Source organism: Schistocerca piceifrons, chromosome 6 (assembly GCF_021461385.2).
Source record: "Schistocerca piceifrons isolate TAMUIC-IGC-003096 chromosome 6, iqSchPice1.1, whole genome shotgun sequence".
NCBI lineage: Eukaryota > Metazoa > Arthropoda > Insecta > Orthoptera > Acrididae > Schistocerca > Schistocerca piceifrons.
This window is the reverse complement of record NC_060143.1, coordinates 378700896-378718224: the sequence shown is the minus strand read 5'-3', so window position 1 is coordinate 378718224 and position 17329 is coordinate 378700896. Positions and strand designations below refer to the sequence as shown.

The 17329-nt window shown below is 40.2% G+C and overlaps 1 protein-coding gene across 2 annotated transcripts in view; it reads left to right on the top strand.

Moving 5' to 3' along the window:
* Positions 1 to 17329, top strand: part of LOC124802485 (glycerol-3-phosphate acyltransferase 3-like) — a 225492-nt gene that overhangs the window by 139489 nt on the left and 68674 nt on the right. The window lies entirely within an intron of this gene.

Sequence of the window (17329 nt, the reverse complement as noted above, 5' to 3'; positions counted from 1 at the left end):
CGTAAAGCTATTTTTGCAAATCAGCATTTCACGACTGTATATCAAACAGCTGAATGGATTTTTCTATCTGTTATAAAGAACTCTTCTATTAAAAGGAGGAGGATTAGGGTCCACGACGTCGTCAGTAGACGTTTGGGACTCATTACATGTGGGGATGGAGCAGCATTTTAAAGACATTATGTTGACTGTGTCCATTAACCTGTAAGTCATGTCCTGTGTATAAGAAAAGTGGTTTGTTGGCTTTGTATAAATGGTATTACAAGGCTCAGATAAAACGGTCACATGTGGAGTTTGACATGTGCTGAAGCACAGTTCTCTGCTATATACCACCTGAGAATGCTACCGTCAGTGTCGACTGTTAAGTTATTTAAAAAGTTTTACATGACTATGAACCACAACCATCAGAAGTTAACAAATTCAAGTGTTAGGAAGTCTTTTCTGAAGGGATTTGTGTGGAATGTACCCTTGCACAGTAGTGAAACCAGTAACATGTAGTTCAAACGAGAGAATATGTGACCTATAGCAGATTCATAAATTTAGACAACATTGTCAATGGAGTACAGCGACCTAGTGCTATATTTAGATTAAAACCAATAATAGAGGTAGCAATAATATTAACGTCAGGACGCCGTTATGAATTGATTGGTAGTAGGCGGCGATGTCACTGTATCTGACTTTTTAAATCCCAACAACCACATGTATACCTTGCTGTAAGCTGTCGTATCTGCAGTTAGATCTGTAACTACAAGTTTTTACATCTGCACGTTCATCTTCAGGTACTCCGTAAAGCACGTTACGATGTCAAATGGGAGGTGCTTTGTGTATCACCGTCATGCAACCAACCTTACTTTCATGAATATTGCGCGGAAAAAAAACTCTTGGTACGCCTCCACAAAAATTCGTAGTAGTATGTTGGCTGATCCTTCTTGGAACGTATGCTCAAGCAATTTTAACAGTAAACGTTCCCTCCGTGGACATCGCATTTCCTATAGTGTGTGCCACCGTCGTTGAGTAAGCATCCCTGTGACGTTTTCGCTTTTGCTAAACGAAACCGTGATTGTAATTTGCTGCTCTTCTTTACATGTTCTCTATTTCCTCTATTAATCCTACATGAAGAGTCCCAGACGGACAAGCAATACTAAATAATCGCTCTAACTATAATTAAGAGAACTTGCATACATCAGAGTTCTTTAAAGGAATATGTCTGGCATCAGCGTAACCTATAACCTACACCCAGTTTTATGTTGAATGTTAATTAACGTCTTTTGCAACTGTAATGAAAGTCCTATTAAGACCAGACGCGTTTCGTTTATAATAAAGTATCTTCAGTGGTGAACTGTTTCTGATCGTTACATTGACATACTTAGGTTAAAGGTTATTAAATTTACAATCACATGATGAAACTTCAGATGGATATTTTGGTACTTCAGGTGAAGGCCTCCAGGAAATACCTGACTGGGCGTACAACATGTCTGTTTTTCGGCCGCTTTTTTTCCACAGTTGCAAATATAAAAGTTGTACAGGTTAATTCGGGTCTTTTGCAACCTTTTCCCTAAGTATGTCAACGTAAGGATCAGAAACAATTCTCCACTGAAGATGCTTTAGAATAAAGCGAAACGCGTCTGCTGTTAATAAGGCTTTCATTGCAGTTGCAAAAGACGGTAATTACCCTACAGGGTGGTCCATTGATAGTGACCAGGCCAAATATCTCACGAAATAAGCTTCAAACGAAAAAACTACAAAGAACAAAACTCCTCTAGCTTGAAGGGGGAAACCAGATGGCGCTATGGTTGGCCCGCTAGATGGCGCTGCCATAGGTCAAACGGACATAAACTGTGTTTTTTAAAAGGGGACCCCTATTTTTTATTACGTATTCGTGTAGTACGTAAAGAAATATGAATGTTTTAGTTGGCGCTGTAATAATCACAAACGTATAAGTACGTGGTATCACGTAACGTTCCGCAAGTGCAGACGGTATTTGCTTTGTGATACATTACCCGTGTTAAAATGGACCGTTTACCAATTGCGGAAAAGGTCGATATCGTGTTGCTGTATGGCTATTGTGATCAAAATGCCCAACGGGCGTGCGCTATGTATGCTGCTCGGTATACTGGACGACATCATCCTAGCGTTCGGAACGTTTGCCGGATAGTTACGTTATTTAAGGAAACAGGAAGTGTTCAGCCACATGTGAAACGTCAACCACGACCTGCAACAAATGATGCCCAAGTAGGTGTTTTAGCTGCTGTCGCGGCTAATCCGCACATCAGTAGCAGACAAATTGCGCAAGAATCAGGAATCTCAAAAACGTCGGTGTTGAGAATGCTACATCAACATCGATTGCACCCGTACCAAATTTCTATGCGCCAGGAATTGCATGGCGACGGCATTGAACGTAGTGTGCAGTTCTGCCACTGGGCATAAGAGAAATTACGGGACAATGACAGATTTTTTGCACGCGTTCTATTTAGCGACGAAGCGTCATTCACCAACAGCGGTAACGTAAACCGGCATAATATGCACTATTGGGCAACGGAAAATCCACGATGGCTGCAACAAGTGGAACATCAGCGACCTTGGCGGGTTAATGTATGGTGCGGCATTAGGGGAGAAAGGATAATTGGCCCCCATTTTATCGATGGCAATCTAAATGGTGCAATGTATGCTGACGAGGGCTAGTAGAAATCGTTGGGTAACAGAAGAAATATCGAATTTAATTGATGAAAGGAGAAAATACAAAAATGCAGTAAATGAAGCAGGCAAAAAGGAATACAAACGTCTCAAAAATGAGATCGACAGGAAGTGCAAAATGGCTAAGCAGGGATGGCTAGAGGACAAATGTAAGGATGTAGAGGCTTATCTCAGTAGGGGTAAGATAGATACTGCCTACAGGAAAATTAAAGAGACCTTTGGAGAAAAGAGAACCAGTTGTATGAATGTCAAGGGCTCAGATGGAAACCCAGTTCTAAGCAAAGAAGGGAAAGCAGAAATGTAGTAGTAGTATATAGAGGGTCTATACAAGGGCGATGTACTTGAGGACAATGTTATGGAAATGGAAGAGGATGTAGATGAAGATGAAATGGGAGATACGATACTGCGTGAAGAGTTTGACAGAGCACTGAAAGACCTGAGTCGAGTTCGCCCCGGTAGCTGAGTGGTCAGCGTGACAGACTGTCAATCCTAAGGGCCCGGGTTCGATTCCCGGCTGGGTCGGAAATTTTCTCCGCTCAGGGACTGGGTGTTGTGTTGACCTAATCATCATCATTTCATCCCCATCGACGCGCAGGTCGCCGAAGTGGCGTCAAATCGAAAGACCTGCACCAGGCGAACGGTCTACCCGACGGGAGGCCCTAGCCACACGACATTTCCATTTTTACCTGAGTCGAAACAAGGCGCCCGGAGTAGACAACATTCCATTGGAAATACTGACGGCCTTGGGAGAGCCAGTCCTGACAAAACTCTACCATCTGGTGAGCAAGGTATATGAAACAGGCGAAATACCCTCAGACTTCAACAAGAATATAATAATTCCAATCCCAAAGAAAGCAGGTGTTGACAGAGGTGAAAATTACCGAACAGTCAGTTTAATAAGCCACAGCTGCAAAATACTAACACGAATTCTTTACAGACGAATGGAAAAACTAGTAGAAGCCGACCTCGGGGAAGATCAGTTTCGATTCCGTAGAAATACTGGAACACGTGGGGCAATACTGACCTTACGACTTATCTTAGAAGAAATATTAAGGAAAGGCAAACCTACGTTTCTAGCATTTGTAGACTTAGAAAAAGCTTTTGACAATGTTGACTGGAATACTCTCTTTTAGATTCTGAAGGTGGTAGGGGTAAAATACAGGGAGCGAAAGGCTATTTACAATTTGTACAGAAACCAGATGGCAGTTATAAGAGTCGAGGGACATGAAAGGGAAGCAGTTGTTGGGAAGGGAGTAAGACAGGGTTGTAGCCTCTCCCCGATGTTATTCAATCTGTATATTGAGCAAGCAGTAAAGGAAACAAAAGACAAATTCGGAGTAGGTATTAAAATCCACGGAGAAGAAATAAAAACTTTGAGTTTCGCCGATGACATTGTAATTCTGTCAGAGACAGCAAAGGACTTGGAAGAGGAGTTGAAGGGAATGGATAGCGTCTTAAAAGGAGTATATAAGATGAACATCAACAAAAGCAAAACGAGGATAATGGAATGTAGTCGAATTAAATCGAGTGATGCTGCTGGTATTAGAGTAGTGAGTTTTGCTATTTGGGGAGCAAAATAACGGATGATGGTCGAAGTAGAGAGGATATAAAATGTAGGCTGGCAATGGCAAGGAAAGCGTTTCTGAAGAAGAGAAATTTGTTAACATCGAGTATAGATTTAAGTGTCAGGAAGTCGTTTCTGAAAGTATTTGTATGGAGAGTAGCCATGTATGGAAGTGAAACGTGGATGATAAATAGTTTAGACAAGAAGAGAATAGAAGCTTTCGAAATGTGGTGCTACAGAAGAATGCTGAACATTAGATGGGTAGATCAAATAACTAATGAGGAGGTATTGAATAGAATTGGGGAGAAGAGACGTTTGTGACTCAACTTGACCAGAAGAAGGGATCGGTTGGTAGGACATGTTCTGAGGCATCAAGGGATCACCAATTTAGTATCGGAGGGCAGCTTGGAGGGTAAAAATCGTAGAGGGAGACCAAGAGATGAATACACTAAGCAGATTCAGAAGGATGTAGGTTGCAGTAGGTAGTGGGAGATGAAGAAGCTTGCACAGGATAGAGTAGCATGGAGAGCTGCATCAAACCAGTCTCAGGGCTGCAGACAACAACAACAACAACATGCTGATTTCCTACGTAATGTTCTACCGATGTTACTAAAAGATGTTTCACTGCATGACAGAATGACGATGTACTTCCAACATAACGGGTGCCCGGCACATAGCTCGCGTGCGGTTGAAGTGATATTGAATAGCATATTTCATGACAGGTGGATTGGTCGTCGAAGCACGTTGACCGGATCTGACGTCCCCGGATTTCTGTGGGGAAAGTTGAAGGATATTTCCTGTCGTGATCCACCGACAACGCCTGACATGTGTCAGCGCATTGTCAATGCATGTGCGAACATTACGGAAGGCGAATTACTCGCTGTTGAGAGGAATATCTTTACGCGTATTGCCAAATGCATTGAGGTTGACGGACATCATTTTGAGCATTTATTGCATTAATGTGGTATTTACAGGTAATCACGCTGTAACAGCATGCGTTCTCAGAAATAAGTTCACAAAGGTACATATATCACATTGGAACAACCGAAATAAAATGTTCAAACGTACCTACGTTCTGTATTTTAATTTAAAAAAACCTACCTGTTACCAACTGTTAGCCTAAAATTGTGAGCCATATGTTGGTGACTACAACAGCGCCATCTATCACAAAGCGAAAAAAGTGGTCCAACTAAAATATTCATATTTCTTTACGTACTACATGAATATGTAATAAAAAATGGGTGTTCCTATTTTAAAAAAACGCAGTTGATATCCGTTTGACCTATGGCAGCGCCATCTGGTTTCCCCCTTCAAGCTAGAAAAGTTTCATTCTTTGTAGTTTTTTCGTTTGACGCTTATTTCATGAGATATTTGGTCTGGTCACGATCAATGGACCACCCTGTATACAACTTGTACATCTGTAACTGCGGAAAAAGGAGGCCTAGAGACAAAGAAGACAACATGGTTGTATGTGGTCGTTCCGAAAGGGTAGTGCTAAATGTTAACGGTAACGATTATTTCCAGTGATTGATAACCAATCTCGCAATTAAACGATAAATAGGTCTTAACGTTTATACACGCTCGATACTACGTTTCCTCATATCCGTCTCCTTCTTGGACTGATGCTGTTCACGTCGTTATAATAAACCTGCAGACTGTATACTGATATTTAATCATTGATACACTAGGTTTTTTTTAAAAGATTCAGCTAACGTCGATAGGCCTGTTTGGTACACATTGACTGCGCTATATTACTACTGACATCGTGCAAAGAATCGGCGACGAATAAAACATTGACAGCTAGAACATTAACAGTATTGGTGGTTCGAAAACTTAAGTTTGCTGTACTGAAGAGCATGTGTTCTCGTTCCCAGCGGGGTATCGTAATTGATAGTTGTGTTTTGGAAAAGATTGGTGGTCATTAACAGTTACTTTCGGAGTTTGAACGGGAGGTTAAAATCTAGTAATGAGATAAGACTGACATTACAGTTGTTATTTTCTAGAACATTACGATATAATGTAGTTATCTTGTAGAGCGTATGCAGTGTTTTTGTATGGATTTACCAGCAGATAATATTTATCGCAGTACCTTCGTTGGTTTATGATAAGGTTCACAGATGGTGACCGAACATCAGCTGATATGATTATCTATTTCCTCTGATAATCGTACATATTTTTTAATCTTTCCCCGTTTCATCAAATGCTGCGGAGGTATTACATGAGAGATACTACATATGCTTAATCAAATCAGTTCTCCTGCAGTATCGTCTAGGCACCGTAATGAAACACTAAACCAAGGTACAGAACATTTGATACTGAAAACGTCTTCGCTACACTTCCAATTCCAGATAATTCCTATTAAATTCTTGTTAATAGTTTGCCTTCAGTAGCATATTTTTATGTAATTTAATTGCAGTGCTGTGATAAGTCAGTTCACATCATTGACAATAACGCTAAACGGTATGACTATGTCGTGGCTTCTACCTGTTTATTTTTCCTTACTACACTGTCGTTTTAATTATACAGGGCTATTGAGAAAGAAGAAACAGATTTCAAACATTTATTACTTGCAAAATACAAGGGATAGAAACACAATTCCAACGTTCCAGGAAACAGAAAAGTTCAAATTTTCATGCGTTCAACTTGAGCACCATGTGTTACACGACAGATATCAAAATGGTGGATCTTTTCCTGCCACACACGAAGCAGCTGCTCTCTCGTTATTGAATTCACGTCTTCAACACTGCGATGTCGCATACTTTGAAGTGCGGTAGGTATAGAGGGGATAAAAACGCGGTCTTTTGAGTAATTCTCTAAGCACGTCCGACGTTACCTGAAAGACCATTCCCTCACACCTTGTGACTTTTACGTAAAAGACCGCGTTTTTATTCCCACTATGTCTGACACTCTTGAAAGTCTGTGACATTGCATTGTTAAAGCTGTGAATTCGATAATGAGAGACCAGCTGCTCCGTGTATGGCAGAAAATGAGCCACCGGTTTGATATGTCGTGTAACAAATAGTGCTCACATTAAATGCATAAAAATTTGAACTTTTCTCTTTCCAGGAATATTTGAATTGTTTCGTCTTTCGTAGTTTTGAAACATTAAATGTTTGAATTTGTTCCTTCTGTTTGAACTGCTCTGTATTTTGTACAGTTTGAGCTCTGACTTTGCTCTGTGAAGTTATAAAAGTGGAAAACTGCGTGATGGACAAATTGCGATCTGCTGACGTAATAGATATTTGGACAACCTGCGGTTTGGGTTCGGGAGCTACCAATGCATTTAAGGCTCTCAAGGGGCGCGACTTTACCGACTTGATTTTCTTGATACCTACAGGATATCAAGGTCAGCACCGGGACATAAATTTCCTAAAGTAGAAAGCGGCTAAAAATCTTCTTTGATAATTAAAAGATTTGTCAGTTGTTAACTGCAAAACATTTCCTGCTTACTAGTGTAGTTGCCCGTAGCAGTGTGTTCAGCGTAAAAGTCTAGTAATCGTAAAGTCGATGGATCGAATGCTACTAGTAGTAACTATGTTTTTTTCCTTTCTTTTGTTTAAGTTCCTTATCGAGTAACAAAGGAACATTAGTTGACAGTTGAATCTTTGCATTTTTTGAATTATTAATAGCATGAGAATGCGAGTATTCTCAGTAAATTAAAATTTGACTAAAAAATACGAAACATCAAATAGAAAATAAAATTTTCTCATTCGTCTCAAATTTCAATTTACTTCCATGTGACTAGCAAGTTAAATACTGAATCATAATTTTAATAACATTTGCATTTATTAATAAATATGAAAATTAAATAAAAGTGAAAGTTGCTACGAGTGATATTCGAACCAATGACCTTACAACATTTCCGCTAATCATGCACCGACCGCCACGCACGTTAAAGAGCACGAAATATTTTGTAATTAACGGATTTCAGTAAATCTTGCCATTTATAATTAAAATGTCAGCTGAATGTCGTTCTGTAATTTTTACAAATAAACTAACGACTTGCCTCTGCTTCGCACGGATAGCACCAATAAATATATACCGCCGGTGACTTGTCTGGAGTAGCCGTAATTTTGTTTACGGGCCAATGCTTAAACTTACGATTAAAATCCAGAGACCTTAAGGTAACTGAATATTAACTGCAAATGCTAGTAAAACGTAAGTTATTTAAGCAGTGCACGGCAGGAAAATTCTCAGGAGGCGTGACGTCATAGACAGTCATTATAGTTTAGTCAGTTTTTATGTAGTGTTTATAAATCATGTACACGAATTTCCTCGTAAATCAGTCTAACCATTAGTGAAAGTAGTGTCATAATCCCAACAGTGGTTTCTGAGCGTGGTCTTGACACACAGATAGAAAAACGTGGCAGAGGACTTTGATATTTAGTAATAGCAAATAAATCGTAAAATCATGCTGTGTTTTGTGTAATGGAATCACGCAGGTCATAAAACTTGCTGAAACTGCGACTTTTGAAAATTCGATATCATTTTACACAGATGGTTGAATGAGTGTGATAAGTTTTGAAATGAGCTGTGGTTGGTGATGCCGGACTCTATAATCATGAATAAGAGAAGAAGATGAATATACACAGGGTGTCTCAAAAGAAAGTTTGTATTTGAAGAGCTCTTTGCGCATGTGCAAAAAATCTGAGGAGAGTGGGTGGCCACGTTCATCGCTTGCTTGGCCTCAAGGAATTCAGTCGGTATGGAGCGTTTTTCAGGAACGGACCGCGCGTTCTGTGGGCGAGAATTTTACAAAAACGGTGATTCGGCGACTGCGGATAATTTTGAAGTGATGTGGATTGCATAATATAAACGGTGCTCCAAGTGTTCCTTTTATGCGGAACTGGATCAAAACGTTCGAAGAGACGGGTTCAACATTGGACGAACTAAAATCCAGGCGACCAAGGTTATAGAGAACGGTTTAACCCGCGGGGAGTGTAAATCGGTCCTTCGTGACGATCCACCTCTCCATTCGTAAGCGTGCAAGTTCTTTAAATGTGCATAGAGCATCACTGCACCGAATTCTGTACAACGACCTTAAAATGCACCCTTACGAAATCAAATTGGCGCAAGAATTAAAGCCTCAAGATGCCAGACATTGGCTGCAGTTCGTTAATAATGTGAATGAGTGCCCTTCATTTATCACATTTTCTGACGACTCGTTTTCACCTGAGCGGTCACGTCAAAAAGCAAAATTGTTGCTACTGGAGTGTAACGAATCCTAAATAAAGACGTGAAAAATCCTGCTTTTGCCAAAAGCTACTGCTTGGATTGCAATGTCGGCTCGAGGAGTAACTGGCACGTACTTTCTCGAGGACGAGAGCAGTCGTGCTGTAACATCGAATTCGGATCACTGTGTGACGATATTAAATGACTTTTTGGTGCCGGAATTGCAAAACTTTCCTGGTTACGACCAAAGAACATGGCTTCAGCGTCTAGCCAATTTACTTGCGTCATTCTTTCAATAAATTTGCTGCCAGTGGCCTAGATTATCCCTGCGGTGTAAGTTACCCAATTCTATGGTCTGGCCGCATCTTAGTCAATACTGTTAGTCACCTTATAGTGTGCAGCACTGCACTTTCTTACTTTCGTTCTTTAGATAGATAGAGATAGAGAGAGAGAGAGAGAGAGAGAGAGAGAGAGAGAGAGAGAGGGGGGGGGGGTAAAATTATTCTTCACAACACGCTTCTGTTATTTATAGTCAATAGCACACAATTCATTGTGTAGTCGTGACCGAGATTCCAGGTCGGTCTCTTGGAGCTGTTGCTGTTGTTCCAAGATAGACCTAATCGGTTTAGTTATATACGAAGACGAAGATTTCCCAAGCTTCCCACTAAGTAAATGCGTTTATGGGTTATTGCATTTCGATGAAATTACTCATTCAATCGTGGGGCAGTCCCTTAATTGAAAATACGAGAACTGTCGGTGTATTTACTGTAGTTAGGATTCATAGGTTTCATCCTGCATGTGAAAAGTCTTTATTCTGCAGGTGATGTAGAGGGGATAGGCAAAATAATGTGAACAATGGTAGTAATGGGATGGTTGTGTTTGATGGTCGGCAACGCAGGTAAGGCATGGTTGCAGCTGGCCTGTGCGTGTTCAGTATGGACTATGCATAAGTGCGATTGTTTACGAGTGCTGCACACTTCTTATTTGCGTTCAGGGGCCGAGGTCAACGTGCAATTAAAGACCTAACACAGTTACAAAGAGGACAGATTGTGGGGCCCGATTACTAGAGCATCAGTAACAGAGCGCCAACTTATTGGATGTCTCAAGAGCAACTGCTTCAACAATCATGACAACCTACACACAACATGGGAAGATATCGTAAACGTAATTGTGGACGCAAATCAAAACTAAATGACAGAGATAGGCGTACGATAACACGAATTGTGTAAAAACTACGGCAGTTAAAGTGACTGCAAAACTCAATAGCCATCTTCGAGACCCCCTATCTGTCGACACTCTCCGCTGAGAACACGATAAAACGAATATTCATGGGCCAGCCATTAGTGGCGACAACCATCGCAAAAAGATGTAAACATGGTGTCAGGAACATTAATCCTGGACGGCTGATCAGTGGAAACACGTCATATGGTTCGACGAGTCAAGGGTTTCGTTTTTTCCAACATCGGGGCGGATTTGTCTGGAGAACGCCTAAAGAAGCCTGCAATCCTGACTGCCTGATTCCAACGGTTAAGCATGGAGGTGGAAGTGTGATGGTGTGGGTAGCCATATCATGGTATTCTGTTGGTTCCAGCATAACTCTCAAAGGCCGCGTTACGGCTAACGATTATGTGAACATTTTAGGCGATCAGGTGCACCCCACGATTCAAATGTTGCTCCCCAACAATGATGCCATATTTCAGGACTATAATGCACCTATTCACACAGCAGGGACAGTACAATCGTGGTATGAGGAGCATACAACTAAACTGCAGCGTCTTCACTGGCCAGCACAGTCCCCGACCTTGAACATTATCGAACCCTTTTGGGCGGTATTGGAGCGCAGACTCCGGAGCAGATTTTTGCCTCTCTCGTCACTACAGAAGTTAGAAGAGGTTCTGATCGAAGAGTGGTATAACATTCCGGTGGAGACTATACAATCATTATATGCCAGTATTCCAAGAAGAATCGCAGGTGTATTACGGGCAAATGGGAATACAGCCCCTCATTAATAAACCATTCCCAAGCAAGTAGAAGTGTTCACATTATTTTGCCTATCCCCTGTATGTAATGCGTGGTAAGTTAACGTGTTTACCTATTACGGGCACGCTTTCCGTTGAACACTTATCTTTGTTACGGAAACCACTGACATTACATGTAGCTTTGTACAAAATTTATTTAGATTATACAACAACCAAATGTAATACTTTTATTATATCTAACCCCAATAACAAGTTTTATCTACACAATGACGATATTGATCTGCATCTACACACATGTTCAGATTCAGAAGTAAAATAAGCAAAACCAAAATCTAGATCTTCAATAACATAATCGAAGAAAAAGATTATAACTGTCAAACCAGCGTTACACCAAAAGAAGCCTCGTAAAACATTGGTGAAAGCTTTGTAATGCTGCTCAACATAAGGTGTAAAAGAACTTGTCTGCAGACACATACGAGAATGGTACGTGACAAACAACGCGACTAGCGTTAAAGCTATTAGTTACATGTTAATTATTAGTATGTGTATATTTTATTAAAATTTAAAAAAGTATATCACCATAAATACAAATCAGTTGTTGCGTCCGAAAAAAGTGCAAATAGAATGCCACCAACAAGCGAGGGGCCAGTAAACACCAGATTCTTTAAGGAATTCAACCCCCGCGTATGTTTAAGGTGCAAACGTCCTCTTACTTCACAAATGAGTTAATGTGTTAAATATTTGACGCTAAGCATGTAAGCGAGAAAAAGTTTGAAATTATGTTTAAAGTTTGTTGGTAGTCTTTAAATGCTCTCTTTACAAATCACTGGATGAGTGTAGTCTGAGCAAACTGATCTCCGTTTTAAGAAAAGCTAGATTTTTCACACATCTCAATGTTTGACATCACCTCTCCTGCACTGTGTGTCGTACAATGATATGATGGCAGCGATGCATTCAGTGATGTACATGGGTACTGTCTGCAAAACGTGTTGAGTATATAGTTAGTAGTAAAGATTCAGTAAGCAACGAACTTTTTCCTTTCATCATTTTATGGGGGCGGTATCAGGGAGGAAAATATTCGTAAAGATTTGAAATTGTTTATAAACGTTGTTGGAAGTGTGTAAGTGCTCTCAATTGCTGGATGGATATAATCTGTAATTGGCGCGCGGTGGGTTTATGCAGCCTCAATTCGTATACGTAGTTTCTAATTTTAATATTTGCTTTACTGTTTTAAACCCTTAATATATCTTATGCATCTTGAGTGGATTATGACACCAATACAGATTTTTAAATTCCGTCAGTAAGTGTAAGACATACTGCAAATGATATTTTTTTTTTGCTTCTAGAAATTTTTAGACGTGCAACATGTAACAGGAAATGTACACTGTGAACCGGGGTAGCCATCTAATAATAACGATGCTAGAGGCAATAAGGTAACATTGCGTGGAGAAACATGTAGAGCAAACAAATAATGAGAAGCAGTCGATCAGCATACTGTAGTTTTGCAGTGTTAATGGAGTACAGAGGAATAAACGTTCATTTTAATAATTATCCAAGTCGACACATTTCTAGTTTTTCTTATTTTTAATTTGAAGATGACTTTAGTTTCATTTTTACAAAGAGCGATTTCAACTAATCTGGTGTCTGTCGTCAGGTGAAATAAAAGAAAAAATACTAATTTTCAATCACGATTTTCACAGGAAAATGATAGTGTGAGTGTTATTTTCTTGTGTATAGTCTGATACTCTTTGCCCCTTTTCCATGTCTGATATTGCCAAACTGTCTTGGCTGGCGGCGATGTTGATCCGTTCATAAGCTAGCACGTGATCGAGGCGTGAGCGGGCGCGTGTTCTATGGCCACAGGTCTTCGGTCTAGACTGGCGCTAATCTCTTTCGAGATTGCCCGTCAGCTGGTCGCCAGGGTCAGGGACGCACAGACACCAGCTAGCGTCTGCCACCTTATCGCACCGCACCGCTGCACTGCCATGAAAGTCTCTTACAGGTGACCACCTACCTCAGTAAGCCGTACCGGTTAATGTGGATTGCTCCAAAAGAATAGGCATTTTTTCCTATAGCGTGTATCAAACATAAATTTACAGGATGACATGCGTCTTTCCAGCTTGTATTAAGTTTCATAAATCCCTTTTTTCGCGAAGCTATTGTTCAGTAGTCTGTCTGAATGGTTGCTACACTCGATGTAATTTTATGTTGAGACAATCCAATCGTGACAAGGTGACCTGATCATCTAGTCTAGCCGATCATAGATTGAATCTGGAACCTGGTTCCTAAACTAAATTATGAGGGAGTTAATTATTATGTGGTACCAGAGCGCTCGTGTGTGTGTGTGTGTGTGTGTGTGTGTGTGTGTGTGTGTGTGTATGTGTGTGTGTGTTTCCTGCAGTATCACTTCCCTCGGCGTTTATGAAGGTTAGAAGTCCAGTGATTTGCCTCGCGAAATAAACAGAACTACAGAATCAGTAGACATAAACTGTCTGTGCGCTGTTACACTAGGCAGATATGTTCCTTGCAACGTTCGCCTTGTTTCCTTGCAACGTTCGCCTTGTTTCCTTGCAACGTTCGCCTTGTTTCCTTGCAACGTTCGCTTTGTTTCCTTGCAACGTTCGCCTTGTTGTTTCCCTACATTGACAAAAACAAAAGTTTATGTTTCAGTGTCTCTCTTTTACTTGTAGGTATTTTTCAGTTCATTCTGAATGATTATTACTCTGCCATTGGCTTAGTAATCTGTACTTAAACGGTTCAGACAATTATGTTTTTGCTACCCTACAGTCTCTCAAAACGCTTAAAATATGCAATAGCAACACCCGCAAAACTGAGGAGGATGTAACGAAAAGAGGAAAGACAGAGAAATAGCAGAAAAAATACGGATCGCTCGTCTTAGCGGACCCAGGCCGTTGGTCTCCGATCGGGTGTTATTCCGGATGGGGGCTTTCGAAAGAGAACTGGAGTAAGACGAGGTCCGTAGCCTGGCCAACGAGCATTTCCACAGCCAGAATTGTACTTGCTTGTATTTTTCTTAATTCAATTGTATATGTGCTCCTAATTCAATAAATTTTGCCCTGTTGCTCAGACATTGTCAAACCATCTATGTTCTGATCGCACATGACGTCCTCAGGAGCAGCAATATGTTGCTTGTTTTTGTAATCAGCATCACTGAAATCCCACAAACACCTAAGCAAAGCATAGATATCCAAAAAGTGAACGTTATTCTCCGTTCCCCACTTCAAATTTCAGTTTGTCCACATGCTGTGAATACACTAGTGTGCCAAAGTTGGAACACGCCGAAAGTGTTTAGTTTCACCAACGAGTTGGGCAAACGCGCATGCGTAGTGGCCGGTAGCGCAACTGTCTACGACCTAGTGTCGTCGTGTAAAGTAGCCCCCCTAGGCCTGCTATCAGCTATCAAATGAATACCGAGGACCTTCCCGGATGTAAAAGGCGGCGAAGGTGATGGGCTTGTCCCCCTCCTAGCGCCACGGCGAAGGAAGATCGTACTCTGCCTACATTCGTGACAGTAGCCTGCCACATACTTCACTTGTACAATTTATTAAATAATAAATGCCACAATAATAAATTCTATGACAAAATTTTATAGAATTAAATAACGAACTTCAAACATCCTTACCGGTTTCTGTTTTCTGGGCATTAGGCCATGGGATGTTTTCATTGCCTAATTGCCTAACGGCGTGACTCCTTGCTTAGTTTCTTTGTTTCAGAATCGACGTTGTTACAGCGTCTTTTTCTTACATTTTAATACCCATAACAACAGGAAATTCAGGAATTACATACCAGTAATGACCATCTGTATTGTGTAGGGTATGATTTAGTAGGTGGAAGGCAAACTCCGTGGGTCCTTTTTTCTGCCGGCAAATTAGTTTGGAAGGTCGCCGATAGAGCTTCCACCTACTTTAGTTTCTAAAAATGGCGGCGAACCAAACAGAGGAAGCATTTCATGTAATGCAATTTGCCCGGTGCCAACAAAAATGTTTTGATCATTTTCCCAATGCCATATATGTTGAAACCTTGTCATTTTACTATATTGCACTTAAATAGAATGTGTATTTTTGGTTCCTTCCCGCATTCCAGAGAGCACTGTCCTTGGCATCCGTGGAATAAGACTAACGTAATGTAAATGTAATGTAGAAATAACACCTTATAGTCATATTAACGCCGATATTCTTCTTTTAGTAACAATTATTTCATTTTTTTAACTTTAATGCTTCTTCGTTTGTACCATCGTCACGTGACAGATCTAATATAGTTGCAAGATTTTGTTTCATTTCACAGCCTAAACAAGGTAGCGGAATTGACATGGGGCTACTTCGGTATTCATGTCGATAGCCTCTTGAAGTGGCACTTGGAATTGATACCATTTGGTTCAGTTTCTTCTTTAGCAATCTGTGTAGTAAGGAAAACCTTTCAGCTTTTAAAACAGCTCATAAATCATTAGATGTAATCTGACATAGTTAGGAATGTAAAAATTTTAAAAAATACTGACCACTTTCGTTGAAGTATCATATTGTTGTCAGACAGTGAAGTGAGGTCCTTAGACAGAAGATACTCTTGAAATAGGAGAACATAACGGGATAAGTTACGCATCTGTGTGTGTCGTTTTCGTAATAATATGATGATGAACGACGAAATATTACATACAAAAATTCACGCGCTCTTAAGGGGAGCCGGAGGTGCCTAGGCTGCCCATGTTAAAATCACTAAGTTTGAGGAGCATTTATGAATAAACTACCAAATAAAAAATTTGAGTTTTTTTTACATATAGAGTGGTTTAGTATTGCAGTTATGACAGAGGGATTTTGGAGTATCTTTTCTAGTTTCCTTCCAATTATTTTTTATTAATGACCCAAATTTTTTTTACAAATAATTGCTTTATAATTAAACCGAAATGAAACTACAGAACATATTGCCAAATGGCTGTGTTACAATGTAAGTTTGACCACTAGGAGTGCTGTATAAAAATTTCATCTCTCTAGCTTGAGTGGATTTTAAGAAAATGTTCCTTATATTCGAAAAATTCTAATTTACGGGAAATAGCTGTCAAAGTTTCCAATACATTCCTGCACTATAGGATGGATTATCAGGGTCTTCTCCTTCATCCTCCAAAAGCTTCCACTTCTGTCTTCTTTTCTGGCCTGTTGTTCCATCATACTTCATATGCCTTTCTCTTCTTTCTGCTCCTCTTATCCTTTCTCTGTCAATATTTCTTAGTGCTCGTACAGTGTTCATCCCAGCTGTAAATCCTAATGCCTTCAGAACTTCACACTTCACACTGTTCCCTTGGTTGTAGGTTGCTATTGCATTATAAATGCCAAAGTGCAGTGTTTTTATGCTGACAAACACTCTTTTAGGAAGAACTTTCCAAATCAAATTGTTTACACTCTCATTAGGATTCTGCCTCTTTCCGTGTAGACATTTGTGTAACAATTCTGGCTGTGCTGAGTCATGAAAAATTGGTTTTATTGCATTTATCACAGCTGCTGGCAAACCATGTTTGTGATCATAGTCCTTTTTTGCATTATATTTGCACCAGGAATATTTTGGGCACAGGCTGTGTTGAGGGTATTCATTGGAAGAGGCAGTATGAAGGAACAATGCCCACACTACTTTTCGCATGTCACTAACATTACTAGTATTTTGCCTTATAGCATACCCATAGTATCTCTGTAGACGTTGAATCACCTCATCAGTAAGCCTGCCTCTCCTTCCTATTGTCTTTCCATCACTGTGCTTACTTGAACCCAAAGTTTGTTTCAGCCTTTGAAGCCGTGCACCCATACGCTTTTGCACATGCCCAATGCATTCCAACTTTTCAACTTCAAATTCATTTCCATATGGTTTCAGTTCCTCTATAGTCTTGAAACCTTTGGAGTCACCATTCCCAAGGTAGTAT